Source organism: Triticum aestivum, chromosome 5D, assembly GCF_018294505.1.
Source record: "Triticum aestivum cultivar Chinese Spring chromosome 5D, IWGSC CS RefSeq v2.1, whole genome shotgun sequence".
NCBI lineage: Eukaryota > Viridiplantae > Streptophyta > Magnoliopsida > Poales > Poaceae > Triticum > Triticum aestivum.
Window position 1 is genome coordinate 496,149,657 of NC_057808.1, and position 10,894 is coordinate 496,160,550.

Genomic DNA, 10,894 nt, shown 5'->3' on the forward strand with positions numbered 1-10,894 from the left:
TTCACAACAAAGCCAGCAGATGTCAGAGTAGTGTTGAACTTCTCATGCCATTGCTTAGGCGCTTGTTTCAGGCCATACAAAGATTTCACTAGCTTACACACCTTTCTTTCCTGACCATTTACTACAAAGCCATCCGGCTGTTGCATGTAAATTTCCTTGTCTAGCTCTCCGTTAAGGAAAGCCGTCTTAACGTCCATCTGATGAACGAGAAGACCATGCGAGGCAGCCAAAGCGAGTAACACTCGAATGGTTGTCAGTCTAGCCACAGGTGAATAAGTGTCAAAGAAATCCTCTTCTTCTTTCTGGGTATAACCCTTGGCCACAAGCCTAGCCTTGTACTTCTCAACAGTACCGTCGGGCCTAAGCTTCTTTTTGAACACCCACTTACATCCTAATGGTCGACAACCATAATAACGATCAGTGATCTCCCATGTCCCATTAGCCAAGATGGAATCCATCTCACTACGGACCGCATCCTTCCAGTAGTCAGCATTCGGAGATGCATAAGCTTCTGAAATGGAGCTGGGAGTATCATCATCCATGAGGTACACGAGGAAATCATCACCAAAGGAATCGTCCATGATCCAACATAGACTATAGATGAAATAGCAAGCCAAGGGGTGCGTCTCGAAGAGAGATTAGTTAGTTGGAAAGATTAAGTAAAGCTCCGTAATCGTCCATGCATTGTAGGATTTTCGATAGTTGACGTGGGAGCTAATGTTGGGTTCGTCGTGCCATGATGCGTTTGGACCAAGTGACGATCTGCCAAGTGCAAGTCGTCGCTTGTTTGTGTTCCCCGGCTTACATGTACGATTTTGACGATACGTGGGAGCAAAACATGTTATACTGCATGTCGCAAACCTGCAGTTCAATTTGCTATTGGTTCCTGTTCGAAAGGCCTGTATGCACGAGTCATCTGCACGCGTTTCGTACGTACAACGACTAATCTAGCTAGAGGGAAATGTTCATGACCAACTGATTGTCGATCGAGCAAAGACTGTCTACAATATTTGAGGTACATGTGCTTATAACGCGGTTTGATACAAAGTAAGTGATGGAGTATATAAGACAATAACAGACACACGTAACCTGGCTACCTGGCTCACGAGCGCCCGTTCGGGCCAGCGAGCGCCCTCCTCAAAAGGAAAGTTTTACCGCACGCCACGTCAGGACAGTCTAGAAAATGAAAAACCTCCCGCGCCAGCTCCCACCTGCATTTATTAGGGGATCAAAAACTTTAAAAACTTGTAACTTTTGATTAGAATGTCAAAATTCAAATCCGTTTTCACCGGTGGGTTTCTCGCGACGAGTTCTTCAGAACTAGATCCCATATGAGTAGGTTTCGAAGAACTTTTTTTCCAAGCAACTTTGTATGCTACAGAGGCAACTTTAGTGTTATAGAAAAGCAACTCCTTTTTCCTAGTATGACTACCTATCAACGGAGGATCCTTTTAAGTCGGTTACCATGACTATCAATTGACTAGTTTCACCTCTAAATCGCCTAACATAAAGACAACTCCAACGTGGATCACCAAAACGCCCCCAAATATCGGAATCGACCTCTCTAGACACTTTTAGCCATCCAATGAGTCCAACTACTATCAGGCATGTAAAAAAGGTTTGCTGCCCCATATGAGTTCCTTGCAGTAAAAAATAGCATGCATCCCCTATGCAAAAGTAAAAACATGCAACAACTTTGCTATGATTTCAGGCAACTCTTACAAAATTTGAAGCAACTAGTGTCATGCATTAAAAGAGGGGTTGCTGCCCCATAAGCTCCTTGCAGTAACATCATGCAACCCTTGTGCAAAAAAAAAGAACCACAAAAACAACTAGTAGAGACAACATATATAGGTATGTTCCACCCGCTCCCCTCTACGGTCGCACCAAGGGATCCCACCCGAGGAGGGGAAAATCTCGACTCCCCCTCTATGACCCAAACTTAATTACAGGTACTAAAACATTTAGATATTTTTCAAAAAAATGGTCTTGATAAAATATTTCTGTTAGTGAGGATTGGGCAACTGGATATATGGTTTTAGGCAAACTATTTGTTGATTGTGGGCAACTGGATACTTTGTTTTAGGCAATTGTATGGTTGACTGTGGGCAACTGGATACTTTTTTAGGGCAACTTTGGGTGTGAAGGAGGCAACTATCGTGCTATAGAGAAGCAACTTCTTCTCTTTGGCCTAGTAGGACTTCCTATTAGGTTTGTTGGCGTAAAAACAAGAAAAATCAGACAAAACATAATGCCCCTTTAGTGCTACATACAAAACAACTTCACTACACTATGTGTACCTGTGAATTTTACTAACATTATCCCAACTTGCCTATCATGCATGGTTGTTCATTTGCCTATTGTTTGATAGTTAGTTGCCTACAATTGATGTGCAGTTGCCTATAAATATTGTAAATTGCCTACCAATTGATGCCTAGTTTCCTACTATTGGTAATTAGTTGTCTATCATTGCTTCTCGGTTGCCTAACTTTGCAAAAATAGTTTCCTACAATATTGTGAAGTGGTTTACCATTGTTTTTCTAAGTTGCATGCAAACACTCTAAAAGTTGCCAAAATTGAGCACCAAGTTGCCTATCGTAGTTAGCAATAGCAGATACAAGAGTATCAATGGTAGATGAATTCATAGTATTATAGTCAGTTTAGAATCAACAATATGCAACTTAGAAGTACTAGTGAGGAAGCTAGGAGAATATGCAACTTACAAGTACCTGTGAGGAAGTTAGGAGAATGTTAGAGAAAATTAATTAGGAGAAAGTGTAGTGAAGTTGCCTATTTTTTGCACTAAAGTTGTCTCTCGTAGAAAGAAAGTTGCTTATAAAGGTGATACGATGTTGTCTACCTCTGTTCAAGGTTATTCTCTATTACTAGTTAGTTGCTCATTGTTGGTACTTAGTTACTTTAAATTGGAGTGAAGTTGCTTCTGTTTAGCACTAAAGTTGTCTCATCTAGCGTCCAAGTTGCTTTCTGAAAGAAAGAAAAATCATCAAAACGTATTCATGTGGGTATAGTTTTGAAGAGCTCATCAGGATCTGGCTAGCCAACATCCGTGTGCTTAATAGCGTTGGGGGCAGACTCCCCTAGAAAAGGAAAACACACAGATCTCATACCACCCATCCCCACATAGTTCAAAATTTGAAATCATGATAGATGACTTAAATCCCACAAGAACTTTTCGATATTGTAGGCAACTTAGGTCCCTTGATGGACAACTTTCATAGTATTGTAAGAAATTGAGGATCACTCGTAGGCAACTTCATAGTGAAAGGGCAACCTGGTTTCTGCGGTAGACAACTTATAAGCCATGTTAGAGTTTCCACTCTACGGTAAGAAATTTTCACAGTATGATAGGCAACTAAACAATCCACAACTTATTTTCCAATGTATGCAACTTAGAAATCATGGTGACCCCCCTATTACACTGTTGCACACAACTAACTAGGTGGCTACTAGGCGAAGTTAGTTATACACACGGTGCAATTCATCTAGCAGCAGAGTTGCTCATGTTTAACACTAATGTTGCTTCATCTAGCATCAAAGTTGCTTTCGAAAAAAAATCATCAAAACATATTCATATGAGATCTAGTTTTGAAGAGCTCGTCGCGAGGAACCCTGCAGTGAAAACGGTTCTGCGTTCTGACACTCGGTTTAAAAGTTGTAGCTTTTTGAAAATTTGAAACAGAATAAATAGACGACGTTGGCACATGCATGCGCTTTACACTACCCAGTGGATAACGCGTTTATTACAGACAGCAAACTAGTTTTGTCATCTAGCGCGTGTGCTCGCCGCGTCCATCCGGCGCAGCTGCACTGTGAAGTATTTAGGAAAAAACATCACAACAGACACCACCCAACAGTAGCCATGCATGAGCTCAGACAAGTTCCTCGCGGACGCCCTGGATGCAGTAACGCAAACAGTCCACGATGCTACTCGGGCATACCGACCTGTCTAAGGGTCGGATTGCATTTGCTTCCATCCACAATGCTGTACTCGTGAGCCCGGCCATCCCAATCGCGCCCCAGGTAGATAGTATCAGCAGTGAGCGAGGGAAAAGCGGCGTCAGCTGATACGGAGATCGCACGGCTCATGCCCATGAACACGGCGCGCCCGTTGAAGCTCTTGGTCGGGACTAGGACCCCAGCTTCCAGATCCACTCTATAAACATTGTACTCCCTGTGAAACTCATCGTCCTTGAATCGTAGCGCCCGGTGCACCATCAACAGATCCCCGCCATTGTCTACGAGGTGAAGGCTATGCGCCATTGGGCAGAAGTGGAACAGCTCGCTCCAGTCAACGACCGTCTCGAGTCGTGGCGGCTGCTGGCCTTCTGAGCCCATCTTCAGCACCATGACCACCCCGCAGGGGACACAGTAGACGCGGCCTCCGAAAGACAGAGTCGAACATATGTAATTTTTGTCGACCACGGTCCAGCTCTCGTCGCCGGGCTTAGCAACGGCGAGCACCATGGGACTGTAGAAGCTGACTGCCACCGACACCGTGGAGGCGTCGGCGACAAGGCCCACGCTAGACACCCTAAAACATCCTTTCATTCCTATCTCAAAGCCGAGGTGCCAAGCTCGATGATCCTCAGGGCTCAGAAGCGCGGTCATTGGCGGGAGATTGATAAGCTGGTGCGTGAGCGGGTTAAGCAAGCGAACCACCAGGGTTGGCTCGGCGAGCAGCAGGAGGAGGCCCTCGGGGGTGAGCGTGAGCAGCGTATGCTGGGCGAGCTGCGGGAGGTCCATTCGGATGCACTCGCCGGTGGACAAGTTGAGAAAGCGATGGCGACGGGGGCCGGCAGCGGCAGGTGCCTTGTCTAGCATGATCCACTGGCGGGGCAGGAAACGGACGTCCAAGCCGCTGGCGCGCGGGTCCGGCGAGCACCGCCGCCACGGTTGGCACACGGTGCGGAAGCGGATGTAGTCGGCCACGTCGCTGGCGAGGGCGAGCTCGGCGATCAGGCCGGCCGGCCCGTCCCCGAGGCCCGCCCAGTCTCTTGTCGCGCAGGTTCGTGGGAGATCGCCAGGGCGCCGCGGCCGGTTTGCGCGGCGCCTGCACGGGATCATGGTTCGGGAGTCCAACATCCGATCGGTTGCCGCCGTTTATTTGCGGGCCGGGTACATACGGAGAGTCGTGTTCGTATCATGTGCAGTATCACTAGTGCAGAACCGGGCTTTAGCGCCGTTCGTAAGGCTTCAACCGGCACTAAAGAGTGTAGACTAAAGGCCCCCCCTCTTTACTACCGGTTCGGCACGAACCGGCGCTAAAGTGCCACCACGTGGCACGAGCCAGGCCCAGATGCTGGTAGACCATTAGCACCGGTTGGTAGCACCAACCGGTACTAAATGTTTGGGGAGGTTTTGGTTTTAATTTTTATTTTTCCATTAATTCCGTGTTTTTCATTTAATTCTTTTTTGTTTGCTGGTATATTACGATACTACATATTGTACACGTTATGCATATATATAAATAGATTTTCTCGTAGAACCGATCATATATATATATAATCGAATGTCTCACAACCATCATTAATTATTCACACATACACATGTATATATATAATTTCTTCTACATGTTGCCTTGGTGCCTTCGGAGCACGATGACAAGTGGTTCATGGGGGCGGTAGCGGGTAATAGTATTCTCCTTTGGGATCTATGACCTGGTCGAGCAAAAATCCCGCTATTTTCTCTTGAAGTACTCGTATGCGCTCTGTTGGTAGGAGCTGGTCCTGCACCTCTTTGAACTGTTAAGAAGGAGATCAATATGCATGTGTATTAGTTGTGTGATTAGATATCGACAATCATGTAAAATTTGTGAATAGTGTTCTAGCAAATGTACCCAGTCCTGTCTATCAGATCTGCTCTTTTCGGACGCCATCATGCGAATGTTCTCGCAAACGTAGTATGCACAAACTTCAGTTCCCGGAGCCTGCTTCAGGGCCTTTACGAGAATAGAATTTAATCAGATAATTATTAATCAAGCATGTTAATTAATTAATGGTATTGAAACAAGAATTAAAGAGATGGTAGCTAGGTAGCTAGTACTACTTAATTACTTACCTTGGGTCGATACCAACATAGCTTTTGTCGCCATTTTCCTGCACCTTGATGTACTTTGCCCAAGCCCTGCCCGCCGGCAAATAAAAATTAATAAAGGGGTTATTAAAAATAGTTCATATCAGGAAATGACGAACTAAATAGGCCGAGATATAGTTAATAATGATTGAAATTACCGGTTGACTATCCCCTTCATGATGCTGTAGTCACTTTCTTTTTTAAGTAGTGAGTCCAGTACTTCAACTTTTCCTTCGTCAACTTTAATGTCTAACAAGATCCAGTGGAAGCTGCATGCGCATACGTTTGCATGTATAAATTAAGCGGGCATGTGCATAATACTAATCAACTATAACCCTAAACCCTATACACTTATTAACATCTAGCTAGTAAGCAAAAACAGAATTTGTAGTACAAGACAGTGTGACTCACTCGAAGTTGTAAGGAAGTAGTATATCTTCATTGCTATTGAGGCGCTTCAAGAACTCTACCATGTTTTTCTCTACATCTTGTCTACACCATTCCAATTTCCATGTGTATTCATTAACGATATTTGGGTCAATGAACCCAATGCCATAGCGTCCAACTTTTTTCATTTCATACATCTTCATCCTGCATAATACCACAGAGAAGAATATATAGTGAGGATATATAATTACAGGTAATTAATGATCAAGCAATGAGCACTAGAGCTAGCTTGAGACTTAAATTACAGAAAGAAATCACTTACAGACAATAGCAACTGACGATAGATTTGTCGAGTGCATCTTGATTGAATAACTGAAATAGTTTTGAATACTCAACGAACAGAGCTTTCTTATTGAAGTAATGATCTTCCCCGACTTGCACCATGAGGGACTCTCGATTGGAAATCTTGGTAATTTTCATGTACCAATCATGAAATTCATACATTCTCGTTGGGAGGTTCTTGACCTCTTCGGGCTCGACCAAAGGTTGGCCCCGGACATATTTCCGTTTTATTTCCTCCTCTCTAAGCGGAGACATGGGCTCGATATCGAGGAGTTGTCCAACAGTGATGTTGAGCATTTCAGCCTGCATTATATGCTCCTCGGTTATTACCACATCGCCCAGCTCGGGAACGTAAACGGTTTGCCCACAATAATATTGGGTGCGCGTACTCTCATGTGTTGTTGGCACAACAAGCGGGGGGGTCGATTGCGCCGCCTGTTCTCCCAGCTGGGGAACGGTTTTCCCGCATTTTTTGATAGCTGCTTGTTGGCTCGAGCTCGAGCTCGCTTCTTTCTGTAGTCGTGCTCGATGTGCCTTCCTGATTTGGCGCTCATAGTCTGAGTCAACAGGCATGGGAGCTGGTGGTCTAGCCATACGAATGAAGTGGTCAATCTTTTCCTCAGGCACCTTCTCCCTCGGCGGCGTTGCCGGTTTCGGTTGAAAATGAGCGTTCACTTCGGCCCGCACTATTGCATCATTTTGCTCCTCGGTCATGTCGTAAGGCCTCTGAGGAAGAGGAGCGAAGCTGCTTGGACCATATTTATATCGCTTGTCTCCGCCTGTACTTTCTGTACTACCTCGACTCGTACTGCTACGCACCATAGCTGCGGCGTGTCTCTTCTGCGATTGCTTAGGCGGCAGAGACGGCTGACGTGGCTTAGTTGCAGCAGGAGGAGTGGCCTGACGCTGTGCCGGACTTGAAGCAGGAGGTGTGGCCTGACACGGTGTCGGACTTGAAGCAGGAGGTGTGGCCTAACGCTGTGCCGGACTTGAAGCAGGAGGTGTGGCCTGACACGGTGTCAGACTTGAAACAGGAGGAGTGGCCTGACGCTGTGCCGGACTTGAAGTAGGAGTCTGCTCACGCGTTCATGGACTTGGAGGAGCGGGAGTCTGCTGACACGGTGGCGGACTTCAAGGAGGAGTCGGCAGACGCGGTGTCGGTGGACTTCAAAAGATGATGCAATCCTTTCTCCATAGGATGATACGATGTATGGCCTCTCTCAGTGTGTGCTCGTCGTCACCTCCAGGAATGTCAAGATCTAGCCCCGAATATGGGTCCACCACCTCATCAACCAAGACACGAGCATAGCCCTTTGGAATCGGGGCGCAATGGAAGGTTGCTTCGGGGGTAATTGTAAAAGCAACGGCGTCCGCCACCTTCATAGATATGTTTTCCATTTTGAAGTGTAGCTCACAGTTAGTGTTCTCTATGATGTCATCCACAGGGTATGTATCCAGCAGTGCGTCGCCCGGGGCGGAACCAACGCTGCTTCTCGGCATGGATGGGACGGTGCTATCCAATGCTGGATGATCATCCGCTTGCTGCTGCCGTTGCTGAGACCCCCTTTCCTGGCTAAGTGAGTCGATCTGCTGCTGCTGTTGCTAGAATTTGAGTGCCAAGTCCGCGTGCCTTGCTTCTAGGCCTTGAAGGCGTTCCGCGTTCTGCTTCCTCTGCTCCTCCTCCAGCTTCCTCTTCTTCTCCTCCTCCATCTTCTTTCTTGCACGGGTCCTGTAGTCGTCGTTCCATTCCGAAAAGCCCTCATACCAGGGAATAACGCCCTTGCCTTGTTCTTCCCGGGTGTCCAGGATTTCCCAGGGCGCGCGTAAGCTCGTCGTTCTCTCTGTTGGGCGTGAACACCCCCTTTCGAGCATCTTCTATTGCGTCAAGTAACTTTTGTTCTGCTCCTTTTAGACTTGCCTTCTTCGAAACCAGGCCTGTCTTCGGGTCCAACGCCCCCTCATGCGCATAGAACCAAGTTCTGCACCTGGGGGGCCAGCTCCTAGTAACCGGAGTGACCCCTGCATCCTCCATCTCTTGCTCAGACTTATCCCACTTAGGCATTGCCACCGCGTAGCCACCTGGACCCAGCCTATGGAACTGCGTCTTTTTTGCGGCATTGGCCTTGTTTTTTCTCGACCGTTCCTTAGATAATTCTGATTCCTTGAATTTCACGAAAGCGGGCCAGTGTTCTCTTTGCTTCTCCAGTGTTCCCTTGAATTCTGGAGTCTTCCTTTCTGCAGCGAGGTAGTTGGCCCGTACAGTTTTCTTGTGGGTGTTGAATGCAATTGCCATCTTCTTAAGAGCAGCGTCCTTGACTTTTTGCACATCTGCATCAGTGAAATAATCTGGTAGGGTGAAATGTTCCATTAGAGATTCCCAAAGCTTTTGTTTTGCTCTGTCGTCGACCCAAGTAACATCTGGGCGTTTAGTTTTTGGCTCTTTCCATTCTTGAATGGAGATCGGGAGTTGGTCCTTCACAAGAACTCCGCACTGACGAACGAACTTGTTCGCAATGTTCTTAGGCGTGAGGGGTTCGCCACTAGCTTTGATGGAATCGATGTTGTACTTTACACCCTCCTTCAACTTTTTGCCCGGGCCGCGCTTTGTCCTGCTGTCTGTCGAAGCAGATTTGCTCGATCCGGAGGGCTGAAAGAAGAAAGATCGATTCGTTAATATATCTTCAAATAAAAAAACATGTGATGATCACTAGATGCCTGCTTATATAAATATACCTCACCGGTAGTCTTTGTTATTTCAAGATCAACATTGTATTCGTCATCATAATCATTGTCTGCGTCATCATAATCATAATCATAGTTCATGACTTCATCAGCTCGGTCATCGAGATCGAATATCTTATCATCACCCTCCCCGGTATTGTTCAGATATTGGGAGCCGTCATTTTCTTCATTCAGATCATCTGGCCTGCTAGGGCTGCGTATGATCTCGAATAGGGCCTCTTCTCCCTCTCTGCCGGTATTGTCCGCCATAGCTTTTATTTAACTAATACAGAAGAAATATGAAACAATTTAGTATTCAAATTACAATGCATGGATGCAATCAATAAGGAAAAACTGAATCATATAGTACATAATATGCATCGTCTCAAATAATATATAATCTTGAATACATCGTCTCGAATAATATATAATCTCGAATACATCACTGGCTAGGTAGCTAATAAAGATCGAATACTATAGAAGAATCTAGGCCACTCGCGGCTCCTGGGGCGCGGGAGGTGGACACCCAAAGACAAGGAACCATCACAGGACCATATCTCCGGTCATCTGCCCAAAGAACCTGCCAGGTATTGGAGAACCTGACGTCCATAGCAGCCATGTAGCGATGGATGTGCTCGTCCTCCTCCCTGACACGACGACGCACCACCTCCGGTGGGGCCAGCTCCCTCTGCACCGAATGTGGCCCACGCGAACGCCACCAAAGGAGATCAGGGTCGACGACGGGACCCGAGGCCGGGTTCCTCACCAAGCGGCGCGCCCCTCCAGGTAGCACCTCCCAGTGCTAGCCCGGCGGAGGCCCAATCCCGGACATGGGTCAGCCGGACGTCGTCGCGAACGGGTCGACGGCGAGGATGCGGGCCGGGCATCGTCGATAACAAATACTATATGCCCGCAAAAAGTAACATTTTTAAATGATTGGATTGTGATAACTAAAATTCTATATGCAAATTCTAACAATTTGACATTAATCTAATTCATCTAACTAAAACTAATTCTAAAATTTCTAACATTTCTATATATATAACTAACATTTCTAATATTTCTATAACTAAAAAACAGAAAAATTGCTAACATTTCTATAAATATTTCTATAACTTAAAAACAGCAAAATTTATAACATTTCTATATAACTAACATTTCTATAACATTTCTAATATTTCTATAACTAAAAAACATAAAAATTTCTAACATTTCTATAACTAAAAAACAGAAAAATTTCTATAACTAACAAACTAAAAAACAATGTGTGTGTGTGTGTGGACATGGCGGCCGGAGCAGGAGCTCACCGGCGAGGCGAGGCGACGGGGGGCGGCGACGGGCGGCGACGACG

General features: G+C 46.0%; 1 pseudogene; it reads right to left on the reverse strand.

Annotated features, from left to right (window-relative positions):
- Positions 1–3,890: 3,890 nt before the first annotated feature.
- On the reverse strand, positions 3,891–5,085 carry LOC123120988 (uncharacterized; annotated as a pseudogene).
- Positions 5,086–10,894: the final 5,809 nt, after the last annotated feature.